Raw genomic sequence first — 23,835 nt, forward strand, 5'->3', positions numbered from 1 at the left:
ATGGTGGTGGCTGTTCATTTGCTAAGTCTTGTCTGACTCTTTGCAACCCTATGGACTGCAGCACATCAGGCTTCCCTGTCCTTCACTGTCTCCCAGAGTTTGCACAAACTCAGGGCCATTGAGTCGGTGATGCCATCCAACCATCTCATCCTCTATCCTGCCTCCCTTCTCCTCCTTCCCTCAATCTTTCCCAGGATTAGGGTCTTTTACAATGAGTTAGCTCTTCACATCGGGTGGCCCAAGTATTGGAGGTTAGAGGTATTGCATGTTATTGAAGAAAGACACCAAGGACATAGAAATACCATACAAGTTTTCAACTTATTTAAATGACTAGTGATTTTGAAGAAGCAGAAATATCTCAAAAATGTGTCAACATCCTGTTGACTATGACTACAGTACCAATTTTTGTTCAATTCTGTACAGCAGATAACATAATCCTTTCATTTTCTGGTTTAGAGCAAAATTAATCCTGTTAAAAATAGAAATCTGAGTTGTAAATACATATTAAAGTTAAGTCAAACATCAGAAACTTATTTTTAGGTAAAAATGAAATGGATTAAATGAAGATTCTTAGCCAATGATTGTCATCAAAACTGACCTAATAGGGAGAGGAATTTGTCCACGCTTGTCCCTCCTGTACCCCCGCCAAAGAGACATCAAACTCACTATTTAGAGGGGATCACACACTGTAAGCCTCACATTCCACATTCTTGGAGATCTGATTCATTCCCTGATTTGTTAATACTTTCAGGTGCACCTGTTATAAGAAAGAAAAAAATGCCTAATCCTATTTAAAAGCTTTGCAGTCTCTGCTGTCAGTTTTCTCAGAGGAAACCTGAGGTCTCCTCAGGTAATAAGCAAGTTTGTTTATCACATGGTGCTTGGGACGTGGTCAGAATGCAGTGTGATATCTGGCTGCTTCTGCCCTTTTAAATTGCATTTCCTATACTTGAACAATTTTTGCGAACCTTCCAAATCCCCCTTAAGTTAAAAAAAAAAAAAATCCTAGTTTAGATTTACTAGTTAGAATGTGATATGTCTGTGATATCAGTCAATAGTTCAATCTTCTTTCCAAAGTGGTTTACGGCTGGCTGTTAGCCGAAACTTCCTGGGGTTCTTTGGCCCTCAGCCTCACTGGGGACCTCTCCTCAACTGCAGAAGCTCCAGTGCTTTCCTTGCTAGCCACACCCCAGTCCCAGCCCCTCATCAGAACCTCCTGCTCTCAGAGTCCAGGCCCCGCCCAAGCATCTTTTCCTGGCTCAGAATGTAAAATAGATCTGTCTCCTACACTGTGCACTCCTCCATCCTGTACCCCAGAAGACTTGGTGGGGGAGAATGGACTGATTCCTACTCATGGATTCTCTCCAGCTTCCACCAACAAAGTGATTATTCAGCCAGCCAGCCAGCCATTTACTCTCTACAATTCTGGTATCCCAGTTTATAGCAGGGAACCCTTATCTGTGTGATCCCCTGGGCTCGCTCTCTTCAAGAAGGGCGGGTACTAAAATCTCTTCAGCAAACCTCCATTCTACTTACTGTTCCCTAACTGCCTCCCTCTTCCTGGAGACCCAGACTCCAAGACATTCCTTTGAAAACCACTCTGTGCAGCATTTGATTGCAACATAGTGTCTGATTTCTGTCCAGTTGATGTCCATCCAGGTCAGATAAGCAACAGGGAGTGTATCTTTTCATCACCCATTTTCTGTACAGTGAGTAGCTGTATCAGTAAGTAAATGTTTGGGATGCTAGGGGCCACAAAGGCCTTCCTGATGGGTTCCTTTTTGTTGATTCACGGAAACAAGTATCTTCCCTTCTCTCTCTACCACCTGGTGACCTTGCTGGTTAAAATGGGGTAAACGGGTCTTTTTGTTCTTTTGAGAGCAGCATCTTTATGTAGCCTTCTAGGCTGGCCTGTTCAGTGTTTGATACTTACATGATATTGATCACACTGTAATTTAACTGGGAACATGAATGTTTTAAAAATGACAGTGAACCTTGGACAACAGTTAAGGTGACATGACTCTCTCCACTCATTAGCCTCTCCGAGCCTCAGACCCTCTGAAATATAGAGTATGGAATTAAATACAATGGGGAATGAAGTCACAGAAGAGACAGAACAGAGAGACTGGAAGGTGGGTGTCACCAACAAGCAAGTCATTGAAAATGTTCTAGAAAGCAAGATAGATAGGAGTGATAAGCAATGAAAATGTGGAGGTTTCTCCCGAGAATCTGCATGTCTAGGAGGTGGACCAGCTGTCTTGTATGAATACTTGGACAAGCTCAACCTTAAGAGCTGGGGTGCTGGAGAGAAGTGAGACTTGAGATGGAGGGATTTAAAGTCAGCACTTGAGACCATGATTCCCTCCTCCCATCTCACCCCCTCCCTCCCACCAAGATGATGACCCTGTGGCCAATGCTTCCTCCAGGCAGAGGACTAGGCGTGGTCTCTTGAAGAAACTGAACAAAGTGCCTGAGAAAGGTAGACTTGAGTTACAGCAGCTGGTGGCCTAGAGAAAGTTCACTTCATACAGGCTTGGGGGGTGGTGAGCTGACACCTGGAGCTGCCCTCCACTGTCTCATTCTGCAGAAGGATGCCCAGCCCGTAGGCTCCACTCTTCTCATCAGTTCTAATACAAAGACACACAGTGAAAAGCATTTCTTTTCATGCCATAGCAGAAGAAGCCAGCCCTGGGTTTCTCTTTCTCAAATATGAGGAATTACCAAGGATTACTAAGGAATTTGGGTGAATTAGTGGCATGAAAAAGAAAACCAGAAAAGTGAACTGTCTGTTGGAAGAAACAGAGATGATTTATAGAAAAGGGAGCACAGGATGAAAAGAGACAAGCTAAAACTTAGGTTTAGGACTGAGCAGGATTTAAGAAGATCTTATATTTATTAAGAAAGAATTGAGTTGATATGTGAAAGGATCAAAGAACAAGAAAATCTTTTGGGGGCTGTAAAAATATAACTACCCACATTAAAAAATTTGATAGAACGAGTGGGACACAGTCAAGGAAATCACTGGGAAGGCAGCACATAAAGAGAAATCGATAGAGAAAACTGCAGCAAGAGCCATAAAGGAACAAACCCAGGAGATCTGACATATTACTGCAGCCTCAGAGACAAAAATGCAGAAAAGCAAATTATCAGTGGAGTAACGCAGAGCAATTCCTAAGGGCCGGGGGACCTGTGTCCTCGTAGGAAATACCCTTTGCTTGGAATACAAAATATTTCATCTTCTGCATCATGAAACTTCATAGCACCAACATAAAAAGACTCTGAAACCTCTGGAGAGTAATAAAACAGATGGCACCTGACTTGCAGTAGTGACGCTGGAGGAAAAAGAACATTCAGGTGATGTCCTAAAAAAATTTCAACCTGAAGAGCCTCTTGATGAAAGTGAAAGAGGAGAGTGAAAAAGTTGGCTTAAAACTCAGCATTCAAAAAACTAAGATCCTGGCATCTGCTCCCACCGCTTCATGGCAAATAGATGGGGAAGCAGTGCAAACAGAAACTTTATTTTTGGGGGCTCCAAAATCACTGCAGATGGTGACTGCAGCCATAAAATTAAAAGACACTTTGCTCCTTGGAATAAAAACTATGATCAATTTAGACAACATGTTAAAAGCAGAGAAATTACTTTGTCGACAAGGGTCTGTCTAATCAAAGCTGTGGTTTTTCCAGTAGTCATGTATAAAGAAAGCTGAGCACCGAAGAATTGATGCTTTTGGACTGTGGTGTCAGAGAAGATTCTTGAGAGTCCCTTGGACTGTAAAGAGGTCCAACCAGTCCATCCTAAAGGAAATCAGTTCTGAACATTCATTGGAAGGACTGATGCTGAAGCGGAAACTCCAATACTTTGGCCACCTGATGCAAAGAATGGACTCATTGGAAAAGACCCTGATGCTGGGAAAGATTGAAGGCAGGAGGAGAAGGGGATGACAGAGGATAAGATGGTTAGATGTCATCACCAACTTGATGGACATGAGTTTGAGCAAGCTCTGGGAGTTGATGATGGACAGGGAAGCCTGGTGTGCTGCAGTCCATGGGGTCTCAAAGAGTCGGACATGACTGAGCAGCTGAACTGAAAACCCATGCATAGCTCAATTATCCATCATCTCTAAAAAACAGTATGAGATATTTTCAGACTTGCAAGTGCTCATGAAATCTGTCTCCTAGGCACCCCTTCCTAAATGTGACCGCAATTGGATGATGTATTCTTAGCTAAATAAGGGCATAAAACAAGAGGAAAGCATGGTACCCAAAGAAGCAATGTGTACTGACCAGAAGGGCTATGAAGAGTTGCCCCTGAAAGAGTCAGGGTGAGGAGACATCTGGGTAGCAGGAAAGGTGGGACTCAACACATTAATGTGCACAATCATGAATGGAATATTGGGGAAATTCCAGAGGAGTCTGTGTAATTTCAGTATTTAAGAATAAGTAGAAACATGAGTTGGAGAAGGCAATGGCACCCCACTCCAGAACTCTTGCCTGGAAAATCCCATGGATGGAGGAGCCTGGTAGGCTGCAGTCCATGGGGTCGTGAAGAGTCGGACACGACTGAGCGACTTCCCTTTCACTTTTCACATTCATGCATTGGAGAAGGAAATGGCAACCCACTCCAGTGTTCTTGCCTGGAGAATCCCAGGGATGGGGGAGCCTGGTAGGCTGCCGTCTATGGGGTCACACAGAGTCGGACACGACTGAAGTGACTTAGTAGTAGTAGTAGAAAGATGAGTAAGGCTAATGAATTTACTTGCGGTCCTATTGAGTTTCACAAATACAGGAGGCAGTGGTCACCAGCATGGACTGAGGAGCTAGACAGATGTGTGCACATATCTTGATTCCATTACTTACCAGCTCCATGACCCTGGATAGCTGGGTTGAGCCCAGTAAGTCTTTCCTGACCACTTATCTTGTGCTGGGTGCTCTCTCAGGTGTTACCACGCACCTGTGAACAACAGAGGCCAAAACACCTGTTGTGTTACAGGTGATGGTCTGATGCTGATAGGATATCAGATGGTGAGAAGTGCCAGGGAAAGGAGGACTGAGAGAAGCAGAGATGTCCTAGGGCAGGGTGGCCAAGCTCTCCACTGCAAGATGTCCAGTAAGCAAACACCTGGATGTACCAGACAGAGGGAACAGCCAGTGCAAAGGTCCTGAGGTGAAATCATGCCAGGCTTGTTTGGGGAACAGAATGGGGCTTCTCTGAGATTGCTTGCATTTCCTATAGTGAGGATAACAGTGCTGCAGCCATTATACTGTCATAACAAAGGTCATATGAGATTGAGAATCATGCCTGTCAATTGCTTATTTACATGTCTGCATATTAAAAGTGTCCAGTACTGATGAGAACTCTGCTCCCTCTATGGGTTCACTGATGAAATCTTTTCGGGATCAAGAAACTTATACTTCCATGGTTTCCACTCAAGCTGCCTTTGCTGTGTATCCTAACCACATTGACTTTCTTTGTTAGTAATACCATATGAATGAGTAAGAAATAAGGGGGCTTTCCTGGTGGCTCAGTCAGTAAAAAAATCTGCCTGCAATGTGGGAGACCTGTGTTCGATCCCTGCGTTGGGAAGATCCCCTGGAGGAGGGCATGGCAGCCTACTCTAGGATTCTTGCCTGGAGAATTCCATGAACAGAGGAGACTGGCAGGCTGCAGTCCATGGGGTCTAAAAGAGTCAGACATGACTAAGCATGCACAGACATACATAGATGAATAAACCTTGTGTGGTGAAAAAAAGGAAGGTTCAGTAAATGATAACTACTGTTACTTTGCAGAATCATGACATCAGCCCAGTCTGTTGGGCATTCATATTTAAATAAGGTGGAGCTCATGACTCCATGGTTCTCCCTTGATCAGTTCAGAAGTAACTTGTGGTATGAAGAGCTATGAGAGAGGACCAGGGTCTCAGAACATCCCTGGAGGGAGAGGCATGTCCAGGTAGGAGGGATGGGGAAAGGGTCCCTGAAGAGGCAGCATTTGAGGCTAGGTTTAATAAAGTGCAGCTGAACAGGTTCAAACGGTAGAAGAGGGTATAGCTAGGGATGGATGGGTTAGATATTGGTTAAAAGTGTATGAAACATCTTGTAAGCTTCTTTTCACTTGGAATGAGGACCCCAGAGGCAAGGGAGTGACTGTTTGAGATGATGGAGATTGGAGACAAGGTGAGGGTGTGAGAAGATTGAAGAGGAATGGATTAAAGCAAGGACCTGATATTATGTAGTGTGACCAAAAATAAATGGGATTTAGTCCCTAAGTCGTGTCTAAGTCTTGAGACCATGTGGACTATAGCCCACCAGGCTCCTCTGTCCATGGGGTTTCCCAGGCAAGAATACTGGAGTGGATAGCTGTTCCCTCTCCAGGCGATCTTCCTGACCCAACTATTGAACCAGACTCTCCTGCATTGCAGGTGGATTCTTTACCGAGACATCAGGGAAGTCCCACCAAAAATAAATAAGTAAAAGAAGGACCTTACTGTAGAGCACAGGGAGCTCTTCTTAATACTCTGTAATGACCTATGTGGGGAAAGAATCTAAAAAAAGAGTGGATATACATGTGTGTATAACTGATTCACTTTGCTGTACACTCGGGACTGACACAGCACTGTAAACCAACTATACTCCAATAAAAATAATTTTTAAAAAGCAGGGGACAAGTTCTCCGACCCCAGAAATGAGCCAGCTCTCAGGATATTTCCCTCTGCCCTCACTGAAAAAAGGGCCAGGTGATGCGCAGCCACATGTTCCCCTGGTCCTGGACTCAAAAGTTACTTATTTCTTCAGTCCTGCTGATCACATGGACAGCTAGTAGAAACAGTCTGCTGGCAAATGCTCATATATAATGTTGAATCAGAGAAAGATGTAACAGAATGGATTCCTAGTGAGTCCCCAGAACCCAGCAATGAGAAAACCTGGCTTGCGTCTGACCCCTGGTGTGAGTTTCTCCTAATTTTCAGGCCCCATGCCTCTGAACTGAAAGTGGAGGGAACACTGATGGTAAAGTACTTCTGGTTCTCTGTGGTACTTATGCATTTTAGGTCATGCTGCTGCTGCTGCTGAGTCGCTTCAGTCGTGTCCAACTCTGTGCGACCCCACAGACGGCAGCCCATCAGGCTCCCCCATCCCTGGGATTCTCCAGGCAAGAACACTGGAGTGGGTTGCCATTTCCTTCTCCAATGCATGAAAGTGAAAAGTGAAAGTGAAGTCACTCAGTCATGTCCCGTGTCCGACTCTTCGAGACCCCATGGACTGCAGCCTACCAGGCTCCTCTGTCCATGGGAGTTTCCAGGCAAGAGTACTGGAGTGGGGTGCCATTGCCTTCTCCATAGGTATGGATTAATTTGGGCAAACAGATGTCTGTGGTAGCCACTCACTTTAAGTGTCAGCATCAGTTCAGTGATCTTAGTGAACCAGTATCTCTGCCTTAGCAAATAGAAAGCTTCTTTTAAACATTTTTTCTTTCTTTTTATCTAGGCAAGAGGAATTATGGAGAGACCCAACTCTTTTAGTAGCTGTGAAAATAGCCCCCAATAATTAATAACTCAAAAGCTTTCAGAATGGAGTTTATTTGCTACCCAACCTGCGTCAAATCCTTTCTGCTGTGACATTTAACCAATGGGCATTTTTATAATTTTTTAAAAATTTATTTTAGTAAAGTATAGCTATTTACAAGGTCATGTTAGTTTCATTTCACAATTTTAAAAACTTGGTTGTATATTTTAGTCCATGTTACACAGAATATATATGTTATGTATAATACATATAATTTCTGCCTATTATCTATATTTTAAATATATGACAAGAACTTCCCTGGTGGTCCAGTGGTTAAAACTTCACGTTCCAATGCAGGGGTGTGGGTTTGATCCCTCACTGGGGAGCTAAGATCTCACATGCCTAGCAGCCAAAATGACAAAACATAAAACAGAAGCCATATGTAACAAATTCAGTAAAGACTTTAAAAATGGTCCACGTAAAAAAAAAATCTTTAAAAAAGTATTTGGCGAAAAACACTATGCACACATCTATGTATATATGAAAAGTGGAAGTGTTAGTTGCTCCATTGTGTCTGACTCTTTACAATCCATGGACTGTAGTCTGCCAGGCTCCTCTGTCCATGGAATTCTCCAGGCAAGCGTTTTGGACTGGGGTTGCCATTCCCTTCTCCAGGTGATTTTCTCAACCCAGGAATGAAACCCAGGTCTCCTGCATAGCAGGCAAATTCTTTATAGTCTAAGCCACCAGGAATACCCTTAAGTATATGTAAATACATTTATATGTGTCTATATATATGTACTTTATATGTGGATAAACTTTGATTTGATGTGGGATAACTAAAGTGAAGAAAGTGGGGGAAGCCACTAAACCATTCAGGTATGACCTAAATCAAATCCCTTATGATTATACAGTGGAAGTGACAAATAGATTTAAGGGACTAGATCTGATAGACAGAGTGCCTGATGAACTATGGACAAGGTTCGTGACACTGTACAGGAGACAGGGATCAAGACCATCCCCAGGAAAAAGAAAAGCAAAAAAGCAAAATTAGCTCTCTGAGGAGGCCTTACAAATAGCTGTGAAAAGAAGAGAAAAGCAAAGGAGAAAAGGACAGCTATACCTATTTGAATGCAGCGTTCCAAAGAATAGAAAGGATAGATAAGAAAGCCTTCCTCAGCCATCAGTGCAAAGAAATAGAGGAAAACAATAGAATGGAAAAGATTAGAGATCTCTTTAAGAAAATTAGAGATACCAAGGGAACATTTCATGCAAACATGGGCTCAATGAAGGACAGAAATGGTATGGACCAAAGCAGAAGATATTAAGAAGAGGTGGCAAGAATACACGGAAGAACTGTACAAAAAAGATCTTCACCACCCAGTTAATCACAATGGTGTGATCACTCACCTAGAACCAGACATCCTGGAATGTGAAGTCAAGTGGGCCTTAGGAAGCGTCACTATGAACAAAGCTAGTGGAGGTGATGGAATTCCAGCTGAGCTGTTTCAAATCCTGAAAAATGATGCTGTGAAAGTGCTGCACTCAATATGTCAGAAAATTTGGAAAACTCAGCAGTGGCCACAGGACTGGAAAAGGTCAGTTTTCATTCCAATCCCAAAGAAAGGAAATGCCAAATAATGCTCAAACCACTGCACAATTGTACTCATCTCACATGCATTGGAGAAGGAAATGGCAACCCACTCCAGTGTTCTTGCCTGGAGAATCCCAGGGATGGGGGAGCCTGGTGGGCTGCCATCTATGGGGTCGCACAGAGTCAGACACGACTGAAGCGACTTAGCAGCAGTAGCAGCAGCACACGCTAGTAAAGTAATGCTTAAAATTCTCCAAGCCAGGCTTCAGCAATACGTGAACTGTGAACTTCCAGATATTCAAGCTGGTTTTAGAAAAGGCAGAGGAACCAGAGATCAAATTGCCAACATCTGCTGGATCATTGAAAAAGCAAGAGAGTTCCAGAAAAACATCTATTTCTGCTTTATTGACTATGCCAAAGCCTTTGTGTGGATCACAATAAACTGTGGGAAATTCTGAAAGAGATGGGAATACCAGACCACCTGACCTGTTTCTTGAGAAACCTGTATGCAGGTCAGGAAGCAACAGTTAGAACTGGACACGGAACAACAGACTGGTTCCAAATAGGAAAAAGAGTACGTTAAGGCTGTATATTGTCACCCTGCTTATTTAACTTCTATGCAGAGTACATCATGAGAAACGCTGGGCTGGAAGAAGCACAAGCTGGAATCAAGATTGCCGGGAGAAATATCAATAACCTCAGATATGCAAATGACACCACCCTTATGGCAGAAAGTGAAGAGGAACTAAAAAGCCTCTTGATGAAAGTGAAAGAGGAGAGTGAAAAAGCTTAAAGCTCAACATTCAGAAAACTAAGATCATGGCATCTGGTCCCATCACTTCATGGCAAATAGATGGGGAAACAGTGAGAGACTTTACTTTTGGGGGGCTCCAAAATCACTGCAGATGGTGATTGCAGCCATGAAATTAAAAGATGCTTACTCCTTGGAGGGAAAGTTATGACCAACCTAGACAGCATATTCAAAAGCAGAGACATTACTTTGCTGACCAAGGTCCACCTAGTCAAGGTTATGGTTTTTCCAGTAGTCATGTATGGATGCGAGAGTTGGACTATAAAGAAAGCTGAGCACCAAAGAATTTAAGCTTTTGAACTGTGGTATTGGAAAAGACTTGAGAGTCCCTTGGACTGCAAGGAGATCCGATCAGTCCATCCTAAAGGAGATCAGTCCTGGGTGTTCATTGGAAGGTCTGATGCTGAAGCTGAAACTCCAGTACTTTGGCCACCTGATGCGAAGAGTTGACTCATTGGAAAAGACCCTGATGCTGGGAAAGATTGAGGGCAGGAGGAGAAGGGGGTGACACAGGATGAGATGGTTGGATGGCATCACTTACTCAATGGACATGGTTTTGGGTGGACTCTGGGAGTTAGTGATGGACCGGGAGGCCTGGCATGCTGCAATTCATGGGGTCACAAAGAGTTGGACACGACTGAGCAACTGAACTGAACTGAACTAAAGTGAAATACCTAAAATCTCTAAAGGCTGATATCAAGCAGATCTATATGTCTATTATGAAAGCACTAACTTTGATACAAAAAAAGAATGTATAGTGAATTTTCCTTTAACCAGAAGAGGAAGAGCATTTATTTAAATGGGTTAACAGTTTCCCTGAGGGCAACTGAGCCCTCTGCATATTTCAGAACTCCTCACTACACTTCATCTAGTCAACATTCAACAAGTATCTTCGACTATTATACTACTACTAAGTCATGTCAGTCATGTTCCACTCTTTGCGACCCCATAGACAGCAGCCCACCAGGCTCTACCATCCCTGGGATTCTCCAGGCAAGAACACTGGAGTGGGTTGCCATTTCCTTCTCCAATGCATGAAAGTGAAAAGTGAAAGTGAAGTCGCTCAGTTGTGCCCGACTCTTAGCGACCCCATGGACTGCAGCCTACCAGGCTCCTCTGTCCATGGGATTTTCCAGGCAAGAGTACTGGACCTCACTAATTGGTGAAAGTCTTATACCCCATCAATAATTGAAAATCATCCATATAATGAAGTGAAGTATGAACACAAAGAGATGCCAGGTTCTCTTCAAGGTGAGTGAAGCATGAAAAAGTTACCAACAGCTAACAGAAAAACTTGGCTCTATCAGTATTAAAAATGTATAAAGCGAAAGTGTTAGTCACTCTGTTGTGTCTGACTCTTTGCTGCCTATTGGACTGTAGCCTGCCAGGCTCTTCTGTCCGTGGAATTCTCCAGGCAAGAATACTGGAGTGGGTTGCCATTTCCTTCTCCAGGAGATCTTCCCGACCTAGGGATTGAACCCGGGTCTCCTGAATTGCAGGCAGGCTCTTTACCATCTGAGCTAAAAGTGTGTAAGGTACACATTTTTCTCTCACTTGTTCTCTCACCACTGAGTTTCTCAAAGCTTTGGAAAGTGGCTTCCTATGCTTTTAGGCATCAGTTAAAATATTATCAGAGACCCAGACAGCCGTCTCTGAAATGTCACAGACTCCCCTGGTGTCTGACTCCAAAGATGCAAGTGACCATAACAACAGACAGTGCCTGTTCTGTGGTCTCTGTGTACACCAAGGACCTGCCTAGGAAGCCCCAGACTTGGTAGGAAAAGGAACCCAAAAAATACCATTAATGGTCTTCACTCAGTGGACTTGAGCAACTCTTCAAATTTCTGTTTGCTTATAATTATTTTCACTTATAATTATCTTTGCTTATAATTATTTGCTTATAATTATCTCAGATGGACATGAGCTTGGGCAAACTCCAGGAGATGGTGAGGGATAAGGAGGCCTGTTGTGCTGCAATCCATGGGGTCACAAACAGTCGGACACGACTGAGTGACTGAACAACAACAACAGTCTTCACACAGACTTGTCAGCCTTGATTTTTCCTGTTTGGCTTCCTGGATGGTGCCTGGACCCACAGGTGCTATGCTGGGGAAGAGGGGGAGTCTGTCCTAACCTGGAATGATGTCTGTATTTCCTGGTGTTTCTGGCTTCAGCCTTCACTCTCCTTGAATGGACTGGCAGCATCTTAAAGAAGTCAACCCCTCCCTAGGAGTTAAGTGTGCACACACACATATACACACACTCACATTCACTCAGGGCGTAAGCTGAGCTGGTTAGAAGCAGATCATGCCACAGTCCCCTCCGTGGCTGAGTCAGCAGCTGGTTGTGATTGATGTCGCCCCAGACAGGCCCTTCACCTTGACAGTCTTCTTGCATACATAGCATTTATTTTGCACTGGAGGAGTGAGTACCAATTTCTGTACTAGGAAGGTACCCGTGACATCACTATTGTACCATAGCAATTGGTGATTTAATAACCATTTCTAAAGTAACAGACGCAAGGTGGGTGGGAGAATTATAACTATACATAGGTCTCATCAATCATGCATGTATTAGGGAATTAATGTTTTAATATAACCAGTATTCAAATAGTAATTACTCATATATAGTTCAGTGGCTAATTGGATTCTGAAACACAGTCATACACATACACATATTAAAAGCTTTTAACCAGAAAAGAATCAAGGAAGAACTTCATTCCTTGGAAGTGTTTATTACACAGAACAGTTCCTCTCCTCTCAAACTCTTTTTTCATATGCCAAGTATTATGTTGATTAAAGTAATAAAACTTTAACATGGAAATATACAGAAATTATACAATGTAAATATAGAAAATGACTCATCTATGAAACAGTTTATTTGCCTGTTCCCCCCACCCCAAATTATATTGAGAGTCAACGGTGCCTACTTCTTCTGGAATTACCATTAAGGCCATTTGGTGGGAGGAGCATGGAAAGCAGTATAAAAATGATACAGGAGAATATTTGAAGTTTGTGTTTTCACAAATATCTAATTTTTAAAAGAATTAGGAAATGGCAAACTGGTCCAGTATTCTTGCCTGAAAAATTCCATGGACTGAGGATCCTGGTGGACTGCGATCCATGCGGTCACAAAGAGCCGGGCATGACTGAGCATGCACACTTGTAATTTTGAAAAGGAATTTGTGCCTCTGTCTATGATATACCTAATACAATCTGAGGAAGGGTCTTCTGTTTAAGATGCTGAGATGCAAAACCTCTTAGTACAGATATTTTTCAAAATGTTTAAAGCGATTTATGAAGAAAATTGCATACCTACTTTCACTGATGCAACCCTTCTCCTTGTCCATCCATTGAGAATGTCGTCTGTGCTCTTTGGGCAAAAACCACATGCACAAAAGTGAAAACTGAGTTTTCCTCCCCCCACAACAGTCAGTCTTTGTAAAGCAGAATGAAGACTTCCCCTCCCTTGCAGCCAGAGTCTGTTTTTATATCTTGATATAACAAAAACGATGGGTCAGGAGCACCTTGTCCTGGATTCTTTTTCTTGGAAAGATTCATAATTATCCCTGGCAACTGGGTCTGAACCAGACTCCAGACATACAGTGGAAATACTGCACTGGTAGGGTTTTGAGAAGTAGCTGTAGAGAAATAAAATGACACTCATTGAGTTTTATCCATCTCGTTGATAAAGAAGAGTGTGTGGGTATCAAAGTGTGTCCAGGGGTCTAGAAGTATGCCAGGGTTGAAAACGTCTAGCAACCGAGATACACAATCATAGCTAAATCAGTACATCCTGGCTTCTCACAGGGAGGTCTGTGGACCAGCAACACCAAAATTGCCCAAGAACTTGTTAAAAATGAAGGACCTCAGGCTCTTCCCCAAACCTGTTGAGTCAGAACCTAAATATTAATCAGGGGACTTTTTGAGAAATACTGAAACACTACTGCTGGTGCACTCAGAGCTACTGCCTACCTTCCCTGAGATAAAAAAGTGAAGAGATGGATGCCAGATCGACGCTGTGTATCTTGTGTGTTTCACTAGTACCACAGTGCCATCTTAGGTATGTTTCCTCGGGCTCTTTACTTGGAGTTGTGTGTGACACAGAATACCATCCTTCAGTGTGGACGTGGAGCCACACGACCCTGGACTGAAAATAAAAATGGCAATGGTCCATCCTCAGGGTGCAGAGATATCAGATTCCACACTACTCACATTTCATTACCACTGTCTCATGACTGTGCACCTGCCTGCCTGTGCAAAAGGAATTGCACAAAAGAAGCCCGTTTTTTTAACAGCTTTGGAAAGAAATGCTTATGGTTAGGGAGGAAAGACAAGGGAACAAAATCACAGGGATACACTGGCCAGGGATTTTGGCCTTAATTATTCTTACTGGAAAGTGTTTGAGTCCCAGTAGATGACTCTATCCATTTAGTAAAAGGTGAGGTGAAGTGTTGTAATTACAATAAGTTGTATTGGAAACTTTGTCAAGAAAATCACAGGAGCAAATGCTTCTATGTTAGATTTGTTTTCAGAGACCATGTGAGCAGTCTTCACGATAGCAGCAAGGCTGTATTATATCAGCAAAATATAGGAAAATTTAGGGTTTTATGAAAGAGATGAAATGGGGGGGCATTCTTTGCTTTCCAGAACAGACTTATCATAGAATCATTTTATATCATCAGGTGGCCCATTACACTAAAATTATTAATCTTCAATGCAGTTTCATCATTGAATACAAATGAATTAATAATTTCCCTTCCAATAAATATGGTTCATGGCCTATATGTAGGAAATATGTCCATGTATTTTAACATTTATACCAATATAAGGTATCAAACTAATTCAATAAATGATGGTCATTTTCAAATGAAATTTAGCATATGGACTTGACTCAGGTTGTACAGGAATTATTTGGAGATCTTTTAAATACTGGAATTAAATTGCAAATTATGCAAATATTATACCTTAAATGTGAGAAATATTCTATATAATACTTGTTTTATTCTTGATTTTTGCTTTTGACACAAATCAAAATTCAAGCTCTACTTCCTACTCCTGTGCCAATTTACAACTTTATTGTTGGTCAGACACTGATATCTGACTCTTTTCCATCCCATGGACTACAGCACACCAGGCTTCCCTGTCCTTTACCAACTCCCAGAGTTTGCTCAAACTCATGTCCATTGAGTCAGTGATGCCACCCAACCATCTTATCCTGTCTCACCCCATTCTCTACCTGCCCTCAGTCTTTCCCAGCATTAGGGTCTTTTATTGAAAAATGAGTCGGCTCTTCTCATCACGTGCCCGAAGTATAACATTCACCAAAATTATGTAAATTTATGTATTTCTGATAGTGCTCGTTTGCTGAGGGCATTTTTTTCTCCCGGGAGTTTAATGATAACAAATAACAAGCCAGACCTTTTGAGACATTCAAAGTCCACTAGAACTAGTCCACTTTGAACTAGTCAGAAACCCTCGCAGAGAGAATGCGTCCTGCCCGCACAGGCTGTGCTGCTTGGCCACGTCGCTTAGCGATGCCGGCGTATCTGTAGGAACATACCTGGAAGTCAGAGCCCCCAGCAAGGAAAGAGGTATAGTGGGGATTTGCGACAGGAAACCTCCTTTTCTTCCGGGCTCTACATGTCTCTATAAAAGTCCTACTTTGCCCTTTGAAGATGTGGTTTTACTCATAAATAGCGTGTATGAACTGATTGCATGGTTTACAAAAAAAAAACTGAATTCTTAGACTTTACTTTCGAGTCTTCTATGTAGCATGATAAGCTGTCTTCTTCTGCAGACAACTCTTTCTCTCTCTCAGAAATGAAAGTGTTCAACTCCGCCATCTGGCCACATACTCCTCGAGTCAGCTTGCTGTACTGATCGATATGTCATTTAGGTCCTTCTTTTTCTCCTTCCATTTCTTTGCAAATGAGCATGTGAAACTGGCTTCCAAATTTGAAGGAAACAAGTCAATGGCAGTGTGTCCTTCAGAACCTAGTATTGATACTTCCACATGAAAACATGCAACCATTTGTTTCTGTGAGAAAGCAAGTGAATTCTTGTTGAATTAGAGAACCAGAAATTGTATAGTCTAGAAACTAAGAGAATATGAATGGACCCCCATGAAAAGAGAATGAATCTGTTTCATTCTAGTCAATAAAGTAATTGGCATTAGTGGTAGTGAATGATACTATTTGAAGAAAGCAAGAAGTGTAAATGGAGGGTAATAACATATTAAATGCAGATTTCTGTCTTTGGGGTATGCCTTCCCTCTCCGCTTTGTCTGGGACAGGGAGGCCGTCAGGGTGATTTCTGCAGGAGAAAGGTGAGGCATGGTGAAAAGCGAAAAGTGAAAGTCACTCAGTCGTATCTAACTCTTTGTAATCCCATGGATTGTACAGTCCATGGAATTCTCCAGGCCAGAATACTGGAGTGGGTAGTCTTTCCCTTCTCCAGGGGATCTTCCCAACCCAGGGATCGAACCCAGGTCTCCCGCACTGTGGGTGGATTCTTTACCAGCTAAGCCATCCGAGAAGCATGGTGGTGCCCATTAAATACACATTGCTACTCCCTGCTTGGACTTACCAGATGGCTTAGTTGTATAGAGTCTACCTGCCAGTGTGGGAGACACGAATTGATTCCTCAATTGGGAAGATCCCCTAGAAAAGGAAACGTCCACCTAGTAGTCTCGCCCGGGAAATCTCATGAGCAGAGGAACATGGTGGGCTACAGTCCATGGGGTCACAAAAGAATTGGACACGGCTTAGCAACTAAACAGCACCAACTCTCTGCTCAGATGGACCGAGTTAGACTTCAGAGGATCTTGTGCTCAGGAATCAGCACTTTTAAGAGTCTTGCAGATAAATCTGCAAGGAATAAATAAAGGTTTGAGAATTAATCATATTCTAAGGAATGACAAATCAAATGCATATCTATATGTATGTATTTGAGCTGAATCTTTGTTGTGCAGTTCTCATGAGCTTCTTATGTGTGATCTCCTGCTGAATATTTCAAATTCTTTGGCTTAAAATATGGCTACTGTGACTGTGAAATTTTGAGTCAAAAAATATCTGTTCAGTTTTTATGATCATTTGTGGTATGAACTTGTAAAGAGTTCACATACTAACTGGCATTTCTTTTTAAAGACAATGTGGATTAAATGAATGATAAAATCACTGCTGTAAATACTCTGAAGTGACTCCTGCAGAGAGCCTTTGCTTTCCCTGCTGGTCCCTCTGTGTGAGAAACACACTTGCTTCCTCCAGCATGGCTCTCTTATGAAGTTTTCTGCTGAAATGTGAGACCTTCAAAAAGAAGGTTCATGACTACCTTATCAAAACAGTATACCCTCTGACACTGACCACTCTCCTCACCCTACTTTATTTTCCTTCAGTACCTTCATCTCTAAACGTGATGACTGACTTATTTTCAAGGCAAGGAACTTTCTCCTCTTAAGCATGATGGTGTCCAAAACTTCTAGAAGTCGCTTACTCGGTAAATAGGTGTTGAATCAGTGAATATATCCATCAACATGGATTAGCTGGCACGTGTACACACTCTATATAAAATCTAGCAGATAGAAATTCATTTGCAAATCTGTCGCTGGTCAAATGGAACAGAGCCTGTTGAATTCTCTGGCCCAGGGAAAATGTGGGGTTGGAGGCATGAGGCAGACAATGCACTGACGACACTTTACCCTTGCAGCTTCGTAATTATTTTCCATGGCAAGAGCTCCCTGCGAGTCGGTCGCTGGCTTCCTCATGGATCAGCAGATGTTTGTTATCTTCCCTCTGCAGGTTTCGTTTATATCATATTCCTTTTCTAAAAAGGATTCCACCTTCCCTTGGTCATGTCAGTGTTTCTTTCCATTTTGAACTTCCTTTGCTCCTTTATTCTTTGCTATTATCCATTCAAAAGCAACACTAATTTTTTAAGAAAAATAAAGCCGTAAGATTTACATTTTGCAGTAATACTTCACAAAATTATCAAAGTTTCTTTTGCTTATAATATTTCAAAAATCTTAAACCTCAAGTTGTTTTTGGATATTTTGATAGTTTAAGTTATAGAGTTTGGTTGTTTTTTTTCAATCAAAAGATGTATATTAACAAGATAACATAATAATTCCTTGACTCTAAGATCAAATGATGTGAGAGTACCTGTTTTTACGCAGCTTTATCAATTGCAGAGCCCTTCACACTGATTTCTCTCTCCTTGATCCTCCCACAATGCCACGTCGTACAAATGCAGGCATTCTTATATGTATTTTTATGCTGGAGGAAACCAGAGCTCAGAGAGGTTCAGTGGCTTTCCTTGATTTGCTCAGATGGTTAAACACAGTTCTGGAGTCCAGACCGTGTCTTCTTATTTCAGTTTGTTTGGGAAAAACTGACACAGTAAAGAGTGATAAAATTACTACCTTAGATGCTATTAGAGCTTAGTTCAAATTACTAGACATTATTATACACCTGTGCTCCTAAGGCCTCCTTTTGTGTATAGAATTGGAAGGGGAGCCATACTTTCAAGTTTCTGTTCCCCCAAAACTGGGTTCCCCTCTTGGGCCAATAGACACAACCAAGCCAGAAGCTGGGAGAAGGAAGGATTTATTTTTTGCAGCAAGTACGAACACAGGGATCTTTCCTGAAGCTCTGTCTATCTGAACAGGAAAGTTTTAAGCTAAAGGTATATGCATATTCATGAGAGGGCTCGAGCAGAGGAAAAGCAGCCCAGAATTATGTCATCAGGTCAACAGAGTCCAAGCTTTAGTCGACTGAAGTGAGGAGGGTCAGCAGCGCCATTCCACCTCTCCCTGGGTGGGGCCAGGTTTCTGCGGAACTCACAGGTATACTGTTGTGTGTATCTGTTGAGGAGCCAGAACCCCGCCCCAAGGCTGCACTGTTGGCTTCTTGAATGCCCCTCCATTGTTTCTCCTTTCCCTCCTTTAAGGTAATTAATTACTGAGACCTGGTCAAAGGCAAGCATTGCAGCCAAGCTTAGATCACAAAATGGCTTAGGCCAAAATGGGTTTTTTATGTCAAGAAAGTTATTCCTGACTGTCTTTCTCCAGGGACCCTCTAACCTATCTGCTTACATTTCTGTGTAGGAACTGCTCATGTCAATGGTTGTGCTGGAGTGAAGATGCCTACAGAGCAGCAGGGGATATACTGAGTCTAGTTTCCCTCCACTTTCCAGGGGTCCGTTCTACTCATCCCTTTGAGCCCCTGGAGCCCAGTTGCTAAATTGAATCAGACTCTTTGCAACCCCATGGATTGCAGCACACCCTGTCCTTCTCTGTCTCCTGGAGTTTGCTCAAACTTATGTCCGTTGAGTCAGTGATGTCACTGAACCATCTCACCTTCTGTTACCTCCTTCTCCTTCTGCCCTCAATCTTTCCCAGTGTCAGAGTCTTTTCTAATGAGTTGGCTCTTTGGGTCAGGTGGCCAAAGTATTGGAGCTTCAGCTTCAGCATCAGTCCTCCCAATGAATATTCAGGGTTGATTTCCTTTAGGATTGACTGGTTTCATCTCCTTACTGTCCAAGAGACTCTCAAGAGTCTTCTCCAGCACCACGATTTGAGAGCATCAACTCTTCAGCGTACATCCATCCATTATCCAACTCAAGTTCCTATGCCTGACGCACAGTTAGGCCAAGCAAACCCAAAGTTGAGCATTTGGAGTAGAGAAAGGCTTATTGCAGGGCCAGCAAGAATTAGTGCCTTGTATTCAAAATAACCCAAGCTCCCTAAAGGGTTTCTTAGCAAAGCATTTTTAAAAGCCAGCTGAGAAAGACGGGATCACAGGATATGTGATCAGCTCAAGAACAATTCTCTGATAGATAACAGTGCCCATAGATCTAGGGGCTCATGGTCATCAAGTAGTTAATTTTCTCCACTTAGCATCTGTAAAACAACTCAGGAAGTGTGCATCCGATACTGTTATCTTGGCATTTAAGAGAGGAACTACAGCAGAGGACATGTGGGGTGGGGCCTGTCCCAGGAAGACCCCATAGGGTCCTGCTTGGTTACATGTCTCTGCCTAGAACTAAACCTTTCCGCTCACCTCCCATCACCAGCCCCACTGCCAGGTGGCCAGGAGTGACCTGATTTAAGCCATCTGAGCATCCTTCAAGTCAGCACTAGCAGCAGTGAGCTGATGACTGAGGTCCTAGGACAGATGATGGCTCTTGTACAGCAACTGTCTCAAGCCTCGTCCTGCATCAGTGTGAGGTTCTTCCCAGTCTTCCACGGCTCCTGGACCTGCAGGAGGGCCTGGCCTGCACAGAGCTGTTTCAATACCCTTCAGCCCTCCTGGATCACAACCTCTGTTAGCCTGCATATGGATCATTGATGCTTCAGGTGGGAGTCTTCAAACCCACTAATTTCAGAAACACATATATGAAAATTGCCAGGGCCGGGGCTCTCTAGGCCCAAGTTTTGTCTTGTGAAGTGGAGAAGTAGGATGAGTAAAAGCATATGAGAGCACTGACAGATGACTGACGTTGGATGCCGTACTTTTTGTGATAGAAATTAGTCATTAAGTGCCTTCTGGACACTTGTATGACCTGCGTCTGCAATGGCCGGGGACCAGTTGATGCAGCTGGTCTGGGCTGTGGGATCTGCTTTCTCTTTTCTCTTTGGCCCATCTGTGTTTCCACTGCCCTTTGCCACACTGCAGTTCGGAGCCCTCAGCTTGTTCAAGGCAAGGCTCTCAGACCTGTTCTCCACCACCACAATTGGCCTTGACCTCTGTGACATTTTAACAAAGTCAGAGTTTCTCTAACATATTTCTCGTGATGGCAACATTGCTCCAGTTTCTGGCAAAGATGCAGATGTTTACTAGTAGTGTTTTGAGTCCAGTGTTATGATGAGGACTCGCTGTCAAGTAGGTCATAATGATAAAAGAAAATTACCACTAAAGAAAAGTGTGTTGTCTTTGAATCAGCAAGTCTATATACCATCTCATGTAATTCTGTGGGCTTCCCCGGTGGCTCAGTGGCAAATAAGCCACCTGCCAGTGCAGGAGATGCAAGAGACACGGGCTCAGTCCCTGCGTCGGGAAGATCCCCTGGAGAAGGAAGTAGCAACCCACTCCAGAATTCTTGCCTGGGGAGTCCCATGGACAAAGGAACCTGATGGGCTACAGCCAGTGCCTGGGGTCCCAAAGAACTGAACATGACTCGGAGACTGAAACAACAGCAACAGCCTGAGATTTTGGAGCACACTCCCAGAACAGGTGGTGTGACAATTTTTTTTTCCTTGAAATTGCCTCCAAATAAAATAGGCTTGATTTTTGTTTGTTTTACTCTTTTAAATATATTCATTTACTTATTTGGCTGCTCTGGGTCTTAGTTATAGCGTGGAAGATCAATAGTTGGGGCATGTGGAATCTGGCTCCCTGACCAGGGATCTAACCCAGGCCTCTTGCATTGGGAGCTCCGAGTCTTAGCCACTGGATCACCAGAAAAATCCCAAATAGGCCTTGGTAGTAAGGATCTGATATGTGCTTTTTTGAGCAAGAGTGGTAAAAGGCATGAATTGTGGAAGTTGTAGCCTTTAATTCCTTGTCCTTCTTTTCTCCTGCTTCTACCTCTCGTGCCAATAGCTGTGCCCGCCCACCCATGAGCCACTAAAACTTGATTACAGTGGATAAAAGGAGTGTAACAATGCTCAGTTTAAAATGCTTCATTTCAGCGTTGTGCACAGTGCTTAAATATGCAAAGGTATTTTGCAGAAATGTCTCCACAGGGAAACACCGTGAACTTTCAGTTCTATCAAGAACATAATAATAAAAAAATAAAGTATAGTATACTATTCAAATATTTAATAATTTTACTATTGCATTTTTCATTGTACCAGCACATAGAAATTCTGATATCCACCAAAATAGCCCTTATCTTAATAAGAGAGTAAACATTTCTTAATGCCCATTTATAAGAAGAGGATTTTTGTATGTACCCTCAGCTCATGTCACAACTTAAAAGAAAAGCAGGTCCTTTTACTGTTTATCATTGAATATTTTTAACTGCTTAGAATCAAGGAACAGCAATAAAGTTAAAACTCTAAATCTACAATGGATAGCTTTTATTTAACTATACGACATTTGGATATAATGACTGCTTCCTAGTTTTTTTACACTTGTAAGTCCTTGGAATATTATCAAAACTTTCAGAAGTAGGAAGAACTGACAGCAGGAACTCAAGGCGTATCATACTTAAATATATTCCTGGAAAATACCAGCATGAGATAATATTCACTGTGATGTTGGCATTTGATAAATCAGATGCAATGAACCTAATTATGCAAAACAGTTATTTTGAATCTATCACTCATTGGAACACTGTCTAAACCAGAATTTATTTAATTACTAGCAAAAGGAAAGGTAAGAACTTGCCAACTTTATTCCCTTCCCTTGCCTCAAAACATTCAGTCTTTGTTACCAAGATTGAATTCATAGAAGCCCCAACCTTGCCCCAGTCCTTTGGAATCGCTCTGTTTTCTGTTGATTTAAATGTAAAGCAGCCTATGTGAAGCAACATTTGTTGGCAGTTTCAAAACTTTTGAATGGCTTTATCCTCAAATAAACTAGATGAGAATATTAAAAATCTTTGAGGTTAGACAGTCCTGAAGAAGCAGCCAATCATTGCACATTGAAGATGTTGGCTTTAAAGTGGCCATCAGTGAAGGTGGTAGACCAGCAGGACAGAGAGAGAGCTGCCCACAAACACCACTAAAATCAAGGAAGTGCAACTCCCTCTTACTTTAAGCTGAAAGGGAGGGTTCCCATTTGGGTTTGTTCAAAGGCAGCTGCCAGTTAAATCCTAGTGTACCAGGCAGGGTATTAGCTTTGGAGATTTATCTGAAGGGTCTTGCTAAAATCATCTGTAGCCTCACTTGGCTCTGTGTGCTCCTGTCCTCACCATCGCTGGGTAACCATCTCTCCGTGGTGCCCCTTCAGCGTCCCTAGATGCCCTCCATTCCATTTGTGCCCACGGAGATGATTCCCCTGGCATGTTCACTCCTGGGATTCTGGCCATCCCTATGATGAAATATTCACTCTCCATCAACATCTTCTTGTGTGTCAGCTCAAGCTCTTAGCCCTCCTAAGACTCTGCTCCTCTTGTGTGGATTCCCTGGTCCACAGCTTCAAAGCCACACCTCTTCCCACACAATACAAAAAACACTAAACCAAAAAAAAAAAGAAGAAGTCCAAAGACACAAATAAGGATTTACAATAATGTGTAGCCTTAATTTAGAAATGAAGCCAGTTTGTGGCAACCATTTGAACCATTTCAGAGGAAGGTAGAGTAGATACCAATCTTTCCATTTGGAGCATAAGAATAAAGGGAATATCACTTTAAAACCTTTTTTTTTTCTTTAAAATCTGCTTCTTTCGGGGATTTAGGCTGTTGTAAGGCTGAACATCTTGGTTCACTCATTGTCCAGGGAAAAACTGCTGATGAAGATGAATTCTGGTCCACTTTTTCAGAATAGCATCAAGATGGCTTGCCTCCGTGGCTTATTTACCTGCTCATACTTTAAATAAGAACTGCCACCGTAAAATTTCAGGCGCAAGAATTGTGGACTAATAAGAGCTTTCTGGGGTGACTTCAGTCTGCCTGGCTTCTTCAGTGAGGAAACCTGCTCCAGTCGTTAGGCTGAGAAAAATGTGTTCCGCTGGCCCTGTGCAGCGTGGATTTATCTCAGCATCATCATCACCCATATTCAGAGATCAGACTCGGGAGCAAAGCGAGGCGGCTGGGTGATGCTGATAAGCTGACAAGCTTGTCCTCTTGCTACCATTGCGCACCGTTCATTGGATTTTCTGCAGATTTCAACGTTTCTGTCCCCCTCCCCAAATTCGAACATGTCTTGGATAAAACAAGTTCTGTCTGAACGTTGGGCGGGTCTGACTGTCTCCTTATTCCTTCCTTCC

At 42.7% G+C, this 23,835-nt stretch overlaps 1 protein-coding gene across 2 annotated transcripts in view; it reads left to right on the forward strand.

Annotated features, from left to right (window-relative positions):
• Positions 1-23,835, forward strand: part of CTNND2 (catenin delta 2) — a 1,102,711-nt gene that overhangs the window by 646,376 nt on the left and 432,500 nt on the right. The gene's annotated exons all lie outside the window — the stretch shown is intronic.

Source organism: Bos indicus x Bos taurus, chromosome 20, assembly GCF_003369695.1.
Source record: "Bos indicus x Bos taurus breed Angus x Brahman F1 hybrid chromosome 20, Bos_hybrid_MaternalHap_v2.0, whole genome shotgun sequence".
Classification (NCBI taxonomy): Eukaryota; Metazoa; Chordata; class Mammalia; order Artiodactyla; family Bovidae; genus Bos; species Bos indicus x Bos taurus.